We start from the raw sequence: 13004 nt of genomic DNA on the forward strand, positions 1-13004 counted from the left end.
TTTCAACTCTCACCCCACTCTCATAACACAGAATGGTCATAACAAGAGTGCATCATAAAGAGAGTGCAAAAATTGGGAATTTAACAAGAGTAGGAATTTGGTGTAGAGATGGGGATGTTTTTTCCTGGAAACATTGTGGTGATTTAACGAAGCTTGAGCCAATGAGTATTTAAAAATTTTGGCCAGTGTTTTAGTGCTTCTTGCAAAATAGTGTGTAGAAAAAGGGAGGGAGAAAAGCTCAAACTAAAAAGTAGATATAAATAATCTAGAGTAAGATATGGCAGAGCAGGTTGTGTGTCTGGACTGTTGTATGTGGTGGTTTGTGGACAGAGAGATTGAACACATGCAGTAGCCGCCTCTGTCTGAAATCTCTCCAGTTCAAAGTCATTGAGCTAGAATGTGAGTTGGACCCACTCTTGCCCCATGAGAGGGAACAATATCTGGACTGAAACTCTGAAATAAAGAGGCAAAGTCCAACGAACAGTACACTAAACAAAAAATTGCAAGGAAAAAGATGAAAGAGTCAGGGTGAGAGACCAACTAGATAGCAATTCTAAAGAGCCGATGCAGACTCATTGTGCCAAAAGACCGCCTTCGGCACTGTACTGTTCTGTTGTTCTATTTCAGACCAGCTTGAAAGGGTATTGGAAAGGGAAGGAGCACGTCCAATTGTTGTGATCCATATTGGGACTGACAATATAGGGAATGGTAGGCAAGAGGGTCTGCTTGGTGAACATGAGGACCTTGGAGCTAAATTCAAGGACAGGACCTCAAGTGGATCTGGATTATTACCTAGCCATGTGCAAATTGATACAGAGTTAAGAAGATTAGGGAGGTGAACATTTGACTGAGGGAGTGGTGTGGGGTGGAGTGATTCCATTTCATGGGACACTGGCACCAGTATTGGAATAGGAAGGAACTGTGCCATTGGAACAGGCTCTATTTGAACCTGGATCCTGATGGAGAGGACAAATAAGATGGTCACAAGGACTTTTAACTAATAAGTTGGTGGGTGGGGGGTGGGGGGGGTGTGGTCTTGGGTGGAAATTACAGTACAGATAATACTTTGAAAATAAATGAAAGAGAAGACAGAGTAAAAGTCAGAAATTCTGCTTTAGACACTACAGGTAAAGGGAAAATTAAAAAGTGTTGAATAATTGAACCAGGAGAGAGAAATTTTTAAAAAAAGTAAAACATTTCAGTAGGACTAATTGGAGTGTTTGACCTAATTAAGTGTTATTTATGCAAATGTACAGAGTAGAAGGAACAAATCAAATGAATTGCAGGTTCAAACTTAACTTGGAGGGTATGACATGATAATGAGAAGGTCAGGACTGGGCATTTAAAAAAACATTATTACAACTACAGGGGTAGCTATAGTGATTAAGGATGAAATCACTTCATTGAGAAACAAGGTTATAATAAGAGTTAAGCAGGCCATGGATAACTGATGGGTGGAATTAAGCAATAGAAAAGGACTTGTGTATAGGCCCCCTGGTAGCAGCTGTGAAATAATAAATTGCATAAATGCAGAGACTAGACAGGTACGTGGCAGAGACAGTGTAGTTTTAATGGGGGATTTTAACTTTCATAAAGAGAAGCAGGCTAATGTCAGCAGGGTCGTAAATTTCTTGACTGTACCTGGGGTAGTTTTCTGCAGTAATATGCCCTTGAACCAATAAAATGACATGCCTTATAGGATTTAGTAATGAGTAATGATCCAGATTTAGTTAACAGTTTAACAGTGTGTGAATATTTATCTGATAGTGATCACTATGATTGAGTTCAACTTAGTGTTTAAAAGAAACTTGAAACAGCTGCCAATATTCTAGATTTATGTAAGGCTGACTTCAATTTGATGAAACAGTCACTGTCCACAGTAATAAAAACAAAAAAACTGCGGATGCTGGAAATCCAAAACAAAAACAAAAACAGAATTACCTGGAAAAACTCAGCAGGTCTGGCAGCATCGGCTGAGAAGAAAAGAGTTGACGTTTCGAGTCCTCATGACCCTTCGACAGAACTTGAGTTCGAGTCCAAGAAAGAGTTGAAATATAAGCTGGTTTAAGGTGTGTGTGTGGGGGGCGGAGAGAGAGAGAGAGAGAGGTGGATTGGGGGTGTGGTTGTAGGGACAAACAAGCAATGGTAGAAGCAGATCATCAAAAGATGTCAACAACAGTAATACAAAAGAACACATTGGTGTTAAAGTTAAAGTTGGTGATATTATCTAAACGAATGTGCTAATTAATAATGGATGGTAGGGCACTCAAGGTATAGCTCTAGTGGGGGTGGGGAGAGCATAAAAGATGTAAAAAAAATATTTTTTTTTCTTTTTCTCTTTTTATACTGGAAATAGGTGGGGAAAGGAAAATCTATATAATTTATTGGAAAAAAAAGAGAAAAGGAAGGGGGAACAGAAAGGGGGTGGGGATGGGGGAGGGAGCTCACGACCTAAAGTTGTTGAATTCAATATTCAGTCCGGATGGCTGTAAAGTGCCTAGTCGGAAGATGAGGTGTTGTTCCTCCAGTTTGCATTGGGCTTCACTGGAACAATTCAGCAAGCCAAGGACAGACATGTGGGCAAGAGAGCAGGGTGGAGTGTTAAAATGGCAAGCGACAGGGAGGTTTGGGTCATTCTTGCGGACAGACCGCAGGTGTTCTGCAAAGCGGTCGCCCAGTTTACGTTTGGTCTCTCCAATGTAGAGACCACATTGGGAGCAACGAATGCAGTAGACTAAGTTGGGGGAAATGCAAGTGAAATGCTGCTTCACTTGAAAGGAGTGTTTGGGTCCTTGGACGGTGAGGAGAGAGGAAGTGAAGGGGCAGGTATTGCATCTTTTGCGTGGGCATGGGGTGGTGCCATAGGAGGGGGTTGAGGAGTAGGGGGTGATGGAGGAGTGGACCAGGGTGTCCCGGAGGGAGCGATCCCTACGGAATGCCGATAGCGGGGGTGAAAGGAAGATGTGTTTGGTGGTGGCATCATGCTGGAGTTGGCGGAAATGGCGGAGGATGATCCTTTGAATGCGGAGGCTGGTGGGGTGATAAGTGAGGACAAGGGGGACCCTATCATGTTTCTGGGAAGGAGGAGAAGCCGTGAGGGCGGATGCACGGGAGATGGGCCGGACACGGATGAGGGCCCTGTCCACAGTAAAATGGGCAAATTTGTCAATGAGTAAAATGACAAGATGATTTATTAGAGGTGTTCAATGTGATTGTGTCTCAAATTAAATTCTTTTTATACCCCTTAGCGGCAAGAGCGCTACTTGCCAAAAAGACAATCATGCACAAATAGAGGTAAGAGACAACCGAAGTTAAGAGAAAACTAAAAGGAAAAGAAGCATGCAAAAGTGCAGAAAATAACATCCTGAAGAATGGGAAAGATGTAAAATATGACTAAACAGAGTTGCAAAAAAGGAAGTGTGGGAGGAAAAAACGCTTACAAGGGCTATCAAAATCAACACATTTTTCATAATTGCATTAGAAATAAGAGTGTGGTCGAGCACCGTGCGCCCCTGGAAAGTTGATACAAAGTGATGTTGTCGAGGAAAATAAGAATAAGGTGGACATGCTGAATAATTTATGTTAGTAGTTACAGCAAAGGAAGAAGTCAGCATCACAGACATCGCAGGGCAACTAATTTCAAATTATGGACTCATCAAAATTAGCATAAGCAAAATAACAGCAATGAAGAAAATAATGCCAATAAATTGTGACAAATCCTAACGATAAGGTGGTTTCCATTTCCAGGGTTTTAAAGGAGTGAGGTGAAAATATTGCAGATGCTCTAACTATAACCTTCCAAAGTTCTCTTGGGAACTGTTCCTTTCGATTAGACAATTGTGCACGGCACTCTGCTATTTAAGAAAGGAGATAGGAAAAACCAGAAAATTAAAGGCCAGTTAGCCTGACATCTGTTGTTGGGACATTGCTAGAGTCTATAATTAAGGGTAGGGTGACTGAAGAGCATAAAGATTTTCAGCTAACTAGGGGGCATAGTCTAAAAATTAGAGCCAGACCTTTCAGGAGTGAAGATTGGAAACATTGCTACCTACAAAGGGTGGGAGAAGTTTGGAACACTCTTCCACAAATGCCAATTGATGATAGATCAATTGTTTATTTAATCTGAAATTTAACCAAAGGCATGGGGCAAGGCGTAAATGGAGTTAGATCAGCCATGATCTAACTGAATAGCAGAACAGACTCAAGGGGCTGAATGGTGTATTTTTGGTTTTATATCCCCTCAAGAGGTATATCAGGATGCATCATTGGATTACTCAGGCTTGGCCAAGTTGCGGATATAGGTTTTAAGTGTTTGCAGTTTAGGGGAAAAAAAGCTAGAATGCATATGACCTTTTGGCCAGACCCAGAAGCTGATGACTAGCCTACGGGTCAGTCCATGATAAAGCTAAAGGAATATGACCTTTGGGACAGGATAAAATAAGTTGACGAATTGTCTATGAGTTGTAATAAACTGGATAGCTTGATCTCTGAGTCAAGATATGCAGAACGCTAGGGACTGCAGTGAAACTTCAGGATAGTTAAGCAAAGTACATTGTTTGGAACATTGTTTGTGCTAACAGTCAGGTCATTCCATGTTTATATTGTAAACTCATTTGTAATTAAGGATGTAGCAATTAGACATACAAGATGAGAATAAGAACATTGTGAGTTAATGATGAGTTACCCTAAAAGATGGTATACATAGCCGATAGAAATTGCCTTTTAGAGCATTCTGAAAGAGCATTTCCTATGTGTGCACACTTGTACTAAATGAAGAACTACTTCTGAATCTACCTGCAGTTGACTGTGTCGAGTTTCTTTTAGATACTCCACAACAATTGGTGCTGCGAGCGACTGAGGAACCAATTGGTTGCATGCACCAAGCGGGTGAGTACTTTTACTTTACCACCCATAGTTAGGGTATAAGTCCGGCCATAGTGCGACACAGTTCACGAAGACCCGAACCTGAGAGTCAGCTGGAGGTGAGGAAGCAGGAACTGTGCAGTCAGCTGGGAGCTGCCAGTACACAGGTCAGAACTGCCCCTAGGTGGCAGGCAAGGTAGAGCCGCACCAGAAGACAGCCAGGTCAGAACCGCTGAAACAAAGGCCAGAGGTAGGTATAGTATAACATGTCCAGACTGGATGAGAATAAGTGACTGGGGACTGGAAGGGTCAATAACTAAATTCTTAACAGATAGAAGTAAGAAACTAATAGAAAAAATGAGAAAGAGAGGATGGGATCTGGAGCCCCCCCCCCGCCATGGCTAAATATAACGGGTGGTGGAATGCCTCATTTGCTTATTTGTAATAGACCAATTCACCCGGTGGGTAGAAGTATTCGCAAGAAGAGATTGTTCCGCTAATACTGTAGGAGAATTTTGCTGAAGGAATTATACCCCAAAGGGGAATACCCCTGCAGATAGACTCCAAATCAGGGAATGCATTTTATAGGTAAAATAATTAAACAGGCATGCAACCTGTTGGGAATTGAGCAAAGGTTCAATATGTGGTATATATACCATACCATACCACCTGCAGAGCTTGGGTATGGTGGAGAGAATGAATAGAACCATCAAAGGGTCAGTCTCCAAGTTCATTGCATGGAAAGGGCTGGGCTGATCTGCTGCCGAGTATCCTGATGAGACTGCAGGCGACTCCTAACCGTGAGACCAGACTAACCTCATTTGAACTAATGACTGGACAACCAAAAGGGCTTACCGAGGGCACTTGCGGGAGGCGATGGCATAGTGATATTGTTGCTGGACAAGTAATCCAGAGACCCAGGGTAATGCTCTGGGGACCCAGGTTCGAATCCCACCACGGCAGATAGTGGAATTTGAACTCATTAAAAATTTGGAATCAAAAGTCTGATGATGACCATGACACCATTGTCAATTGTAAAAACCCATCTGGTTCACTAATGCCCTTTAGGGAAGGAAATCTGTCGTGGAAGGAACCCATATGATTCCAGACCCACAGCAATGTGGTGCCTCTGAAATGGCCTAGCAAGCCACTCAGTAGTAACAAGCCACTGCAAAGTCACAAAAAAGGAATGAAACCCGGCATTAACCGAGGCACTGGAAATGACAATGGCAACCTCAGCCCTGTCGACCCTGCAAAGTACTCCTCACTAACATCAGGGGAGCTGGTGCCAAAATTGGAAGAGCTGTCTATTCAAGCAATAGCCTGACATGGTCATCCTCACAGCATCCTACCTTACAGATAATGTGACAGACATCACCATCACCATCCCTGGGTATGTCCAGTCCCACTGGCAAGACACGCCCAGCAGACTTGGCAGCAGAGTGGTATACAGTCAGGAGGGAGTTGCCTTGGGAGTCCTCAGCATCAACTCTGGACCCCATGAAGTCTCAAGGAAACCTCCTGCTGAATACCACATATCGCCCTCCCTCAGCTAATGAATCATTGCTCCTCCATGTTGAACATCACTTGTCCTAACCCGAACCGACATCCGAGTCCTAAATGGATCAGATCAAAGCTCTGCTTTCCTATAACACCCAGTCGTGAATGATGGCCAATTAAACAGCAAACTAGAGGAGGAGACTTCACAAGCATCCCCATCCTCAATGATGCGGAAGCCCAACATGTCTGTGCAAAAGGTAAGGCTGAGGTATTTTTAACCATTTTCAATCTGAAGGGCTGAGCGGATGATCCATCTCTGCCTCCTCCTGAGGTCCCCAGTATCATTGACGCTAGTCTTCAGCCAATTAGATTCACCCCACATATCAAGAAAGCAAGACATTGTACTATTTTTCACCTGCTAATGACCCTGTCATTTTTCTTATGCACTTGAAGGCAGGCGGTTGGGGTAATTGGAGTAAGAGCCAGAGTGACTGCACGAGGCCAAAACCAACAGTAAGAAGTGGTTTGATATCTTAATGAATCAAGAGGAACTTCAATTAAAGTTTTACATAAAGCAATAACAAGAGTGTTTTTGATTTGAGTTGTTTTAATTCAAAGGGGAATATATGCAGGTTGTAAAAGGTGTAAGTAAGATAAAGATAGGGTAAGTTTGTTTTTACAAATCTAAGAGCGAGGGTAACAAAACGCGTTTAATCAATTCTGGGAAGAAAGCATTTCTGAAAGATTGGTTGAGACAATGGAGAGTTCAAAGGGAAGGAATGCATTTAAGGAAAAACTGATGCCTAGGTGGGGGGTAGCTGGTCAGATTTCCCAGAAGACAGCAGGGTAACTAGGCAGAACTCCAAGAAGATAGTGTGAACAAGGCCAGACCTAAAGACCTAGTTGTTGTCAGCCTCAGAAGACACCCCAAGGAAAAAGGCATGGCGTGGTAAAAATTACTGGAGTTCTATAGATTTTGAAATCTACAAGGGTATTGCCAAACAGAAAAGGGAAAGGTTAGCTCTGAGGGTAGTTAAGTTAACATCTTGTGGAACTGTTTTAAAGTGGTGTTTACTGTGCAAAGCCATTCTTGTGTGTTTGTAATTGTGTTTTTTCTTCCTTTATTCTTTTAATAAATGTTCTATCAACTCATCGCAAGTAGTCAGGGACATCATTTCCTGATTTTAGGACCTCTCCTCATATTATACAAATTGTGAGAACTGTTTTGGCAGCTGTTTCAAGTTTCTGTCTGGGCAGCTCGGCATTTTCCGTCAGCCATGCCATAACACACGTGATACAAAGAAACAACTGAATGCACTGCATACAGCAAAGGCTGTGCTCCAGAAATAGCTGTGCCCCTAGCCAAGCTGTTCCAGTACTGCTACAACACTGGCATCTATCTGACAATGTGAAAAATTACAGGTATGCCCCATCCACAAAAAGCAGGACAAATCCAATCAGGTCAATTACCACTCCATCAGTCTACTCTTAATTACCAGCAAAATAATGGAATGATTGACAGTACTATTAAGTGGTTCTTACTCAGCAGTAGCTTGCTAATTAGCTCTCATTTTGGATTCCATCTGGATTATTGGTTCCAGATCTCATTACAGCCTTGGTCTGAAATGGAAAACAGAGCTGAATTCAAGTGGTGAGGTGAGAGTTACTGCCTTTGACATCGAGGCAGCATTTGACCAAATGTGACATCAAGGAGCCCTAGCAAAATTGAAGTCAATGGGAATCAGAGGGAAAACTCTCCACCAGTTGGAATCATACCAAGCACAAAGGAAAATGGTTGCAGTTTTTGGAGGCCTATCATCTTGTTCCCAGCACATCATTGCAGGAGCTTCCCAGGGTAATGACTTAGGCCCAACCATCTTCAACTATTTTCATCAATGACCATCTCTCCAAAATAAAGTCAGAAGTGGGGATGTTTGCTGATGATTGTATAGTGTTAAGCACTTCCTTAGATACTGAAGCAGACCATGCTCGCATGCAGCAAGACCTGGACAACATTCAGGTTTGGGCTGATAAGTGACAAGTAACAGTGTGCCACCCGAGTGCCAGGCAATGACCATCAAGGAGAGAGAATCTAACCATCTTCCCTTAAATCTTGCATCTTACCATCACTGAATTCCCCTCCATCAACATCTGGGGTGGAGTGGGGGGGAGGGTTGAGGGTGGGAGTTACCATTGACCCGAAACTTAACTGTACTGGCCATCTAAATACTGAGCTGAATTTCACAGGGTGTATAGTCTCCGCCCCCCACTGGCTAAAAGGTTGGGGTGGGGGGGAGGTCACCCATGATAACAACGGCGGCCCCACAGCAAGTTAACACTGGGTTCATCGTTAACTGCTTTAAGGCGAGGCTTCCACTCCTATCTCGGGAGGAACTCGCATCTTGGAGAGCTTCCGGCCAATCCAGTGACCAGCAGCTTAGTAGCGCCAGCCATGGATGGCAGCCACTGCGGGGACTACGCGCAGTCCCTAATGCTGAAGAGGCTGGGTAATGCTAGGGTTGGGTCTTTCGGTGGGGGCTGGGTGCAGGAGCCCAGAGGGGAAGGTTAAAGGGGGAATGACTTTTGGATGACGAGCCCTGGGGACCCCCACCCCCTGGCTCAACACCAACTTGTGCAGCTAAAGTTGCTGGGCTTGTTGCATGGCATGGACCTGCCCTAGCTATGGGTAAAATACTGGCAGTGGTGATAACTGGCCATTAAGGGCCTCAATAGACCCAAGGACATGATGCCTCTCCCCTGCCCCCTCCATAAAATTTCAAAAGGCCAGGGTGGGAGGGTCAGCTGTGGGAAGGTCACCTGCTGGATTTTATGTGCCACCCCACGTTCACACTTAGGGGAGAGTAAAGTCCAGTCCACTATGTTTACAAGAGCTGGTTGGAGGCTGAGAAATCTGCAATAAGTCTTAAAAGAAATGGCTGCAGAGATGGTAGTTGCATTGGTTATAATCTTCTTAAGTTCACCTAGATTCTGGAAAGGTCCTAGCAGAATGGAAAACCACAAACATAACACCTCCATACAGGAAAGGAGGGAGACTGAAAGCAGGAAACTATAGGCCAGTTAGTCCAATATCTGTCATTGGGATAATGCTACAATCCATAATTACCGAGGTAGTAGCAGGACATTTAGAAAATTAGAATTCAATCAGGCAGAGCCAACATGGTTTTGTGAAAGGGAAATCATATTTGACAAATTTATTAGAATTCTTTGAGGATGTATTCACTCCGTGAATGCACAGAGTATAATAAAGAAGAATGGGGAGTTACAGATGCAGATTGCCTTGTGGAAATATAATGTAGTGGTGATAAAAGGGACCTGGCTTAACGAAGGACAGAACTGGGCATTAAATATTCCTGGGTACAAGGTGTTCAGAAAAGGTAGGAAAGAAAGGAAAGGAAGAGGGGTAGCGGTATTGGTTAAGGAGACCATTGCAGTGCTGGAGAAAGAGGACATCCCAGAGCATTCAGGACAGAATCAATTTGGCTAGAGGTAAGGAACAAAAAGCCTGCAATTACATTGCTCAGTGTAGTCTATAGATGGCCAGCTATTGAGAAGGATGTAGAAGAACAAATCTACAGGGTGATTACAAAGAGATGCAAGCATTATAAAGTAGTTATATTGGGTGACTTTAATTACCTGAATGTAGACTGGAACAGTGATGGTGGAGGGGGCAAAAGTTCTTAAATTGTGTTCAGGAAAATTTTTGACAGCAGTATGTGTCTGATCCAACAAGAAAAGACGCACTGTTGGACCTGGTTCTTGGAAATGGGCCATCTAAGTAGATCAAGTGTCAATGGGGGAACAATTAGGTGTCAGAGGGGGAACAATTAGGAGACAGTGATCATTGTATGTTTTAGGATGACAGAAAAGGACGATAGGTAATACAGAGTAAGGATATTTAACTGGACGAGAGCTGACTTCAATGGGGCAAGAACAGAGCTGGTACAGTTAGACTGGAACAAAAGATTGGTGGGAAAACTGTAGCTGAACAATGGGTTACCTACAAAAAATAATTGGTTCAGGCTCAGTCAAGGTATATTCCATTGAAAGGGAAAGGTAGGGCAAACAAACCCAGAGCTCCCTGGATGAAAAAGGAGATAGGAATTAAGATAAAAAAGAAAAAGTGTGCCTATGACAGATGTCAGGTAGAAAATACAATTGAGAACCAAGAGGAATACAGAAGGTTCAGAGAGGAGATGAAAAAGCATATTAGAGAAGCGAAGAGGGACTATGAGAAAAGACTGGCAGCCAACATAAAAGGGAATCCCAAAGTCTTCTGTAGGCATATAAATAGTAAAAGGGTGGTAAAGGAGGAGTAGGGCTGATTAGGGACCAAAAACGGAGTTCACACATGGATGAAGGGGCCATGGCTGAGGTATTAAATGAATACTCTGCATCCGTCTTTACCAAGGAGGTAGATGCTACCCAGGCCATGGTGACAGACAAGGAAACTCTGTAACTAGAAGGGTTCAAAATTGATAAGGAGGAAGTGTTGAATAGGCTGTCGGTGCTTAAAGTTGACAAGGCACTGGGACTGGATGAGATACATCCAAGCTTATTGAAGGAAGTGAGAGTAGAAATTTCAGGGACACTGGTCAGAGGACTGGAGAATTGCAAACATTATGCCCTTGTTCAAAAAAGAATGAGAGGATAACCCAGCAATTACAGACCAGTCAGTTTAACCTCAGTGGTGGGCAGGATTCTAGAAACAATTATTCAGGATAGAATTAGTGGTCATATGGGAAAATATGGATTGATAAGGAAGAGCCAGCATGAATTTCTAAAGGGGAAATTGTGTTTAACTAACTTGCTGGAGTTCTTTGAAGAGGTAACAGAAAAGGTTGATGAAGGTAATGCTGTTGATGTGGTGTACACTGGCTTTCAAAAGGCAGTGCCACACAACAGACTTGTGAGAAAAGTTATTGCTCATGGAATAAAAGGGACAGTAACAATGTGGATACAAAAATAGGAAGCAGAAAGTAATGGTCAATGGATATTTTTTGGGCTGGAGGAAGGTTTGTAGTGGAGTTCCCCAGGGGTCGGTATTGGGACCCTTACTTTTCCTGATATATATTAATGATCTAGATCTTGGTGTGCAGGGGACAATTTCAAAGTTTGTGGATGATACAAAGCTTGGGAGTGTTGTAAACTGTGAGGAGGACAGTGTAGAACTTCAAAAGGACATAGACAAGTTGGTGGAGTGGGCAGATAGGTGGCAGATGAAGTTCAATGTGGAGAAGTGTGAGGTGGTGCATTTTGGTAAGAAGAACATGGACAGACAATATAAAAGAAGGGGTGAAATTTTGAAGGTGGTGCAGGAGCAGAAAGACCTGGGGTGTATATGTGCATAGATTATTGAAGGTGGCAGGACAGGTGGAGAGAGCAGTTAATAAAGCACATTATTAACTTTATCAATAGAGGCATAGAGTACAAGAGCAAGGAGGTTATGCTGAATTTATATAAGGCACTCATGAGACCTCAGCTGGAATATTGAGTACTGTTCTGGGTGCCACATTATAGGAAGGATGTGAACACATTGGAGAGAGTACTGAAGAAGTTTACAAGAATGGTTCCAGGGATGAGAAACTTCAGTTACAAAGACAGATTGGAGAGGTTGGGACTGTTCACCTTGGACAGAAGGCGGCCAAGAGGAGATTTAATAGAGATGTTCAAAATCATGAGGGGGTTGGACAGAGTAGATAGGGAGAAGCTGTTCGCGCCCTTAAAAAAAATCAAGAACGAGAGGGCACAGATTTGAAGTGATTTGCAAAAGAAGCAAATGTGATGTGAGAAGACACTTTTATCACACAATGAGTGGTTTGGGTCTGGAAAGCACTGCCTGGAAGTGCAGTGGAGGCAGGTTCAATCGAGGCATTCAAGAGGGCATTAGATGATTATTTGAATAGAAACAATGTGCAGGGGTACGTGGAAAAGGCAGGGCAATGGCACTAGGTCATAATGCTCATTTGGAGAGTCAGTGCAGACACGATGGGCTGAATGGCCAATTCTGTGCCATTAAAATTCTGTGAGTCTGTGATGTAACAAGCAGGGTGGATAAAGGGGTATTAGGAGACCTAGCATAACTGGATTTCCAAAAGGCATTTGATAAGGTGCCGCATAAAACGTTATTGCACAAGATAAGAGCTCATGATGATGTGGTTATATATTTGTATGCATAGAGGATTGGCTAACTAACAGGAAACAGAGTTGGGATAAATGAGTCACTCTTAGGTTGGCAAACTGTAACTAGTGGATTGCTGCAGGGACCAATGCTGGCACTTCAACTATTTACGATCTAATTGACTTGGATGAAGGGACCGACTGTATTGTAGCCAAATTTGCTGATGCACAAGTAGGAAAGCAAGACTTGCCATTACAAAGAGTCTGCAAAGGGATACAGATAGGTTAAAGTAAGTGAGCAAAAATTTGGCAGTTGGAGCATAATGTGGGAAAATGTGAAGTTGTTTACTTTGATAGGAAGAATAGAAAAGCAGAATATTATTTAAATGGAGAGAGACTGCAGAATGCTGCAGTACAGAGGGATCTGGGCATACTTTTACATGAATTACAGATAGTTAGCACGTACATACAGCAAGTAATTAGGAAGGCAAATGGAGCTGGCT

This window comes from Carcharodon carcharias, chromosome 9 (genome assembly GCF_017639515.1).
Source record: "Carcharodon carcharias isolate sCarCar2 chromosome 9, sCarCar2.pri, whole genome shotgun sequence".
NCBI lineage: Eukaryota > Metazoa > Chordata > Chondrichthyes > Lamniformes > Lamnidae > Carcharodon > Carcharodon carcharias.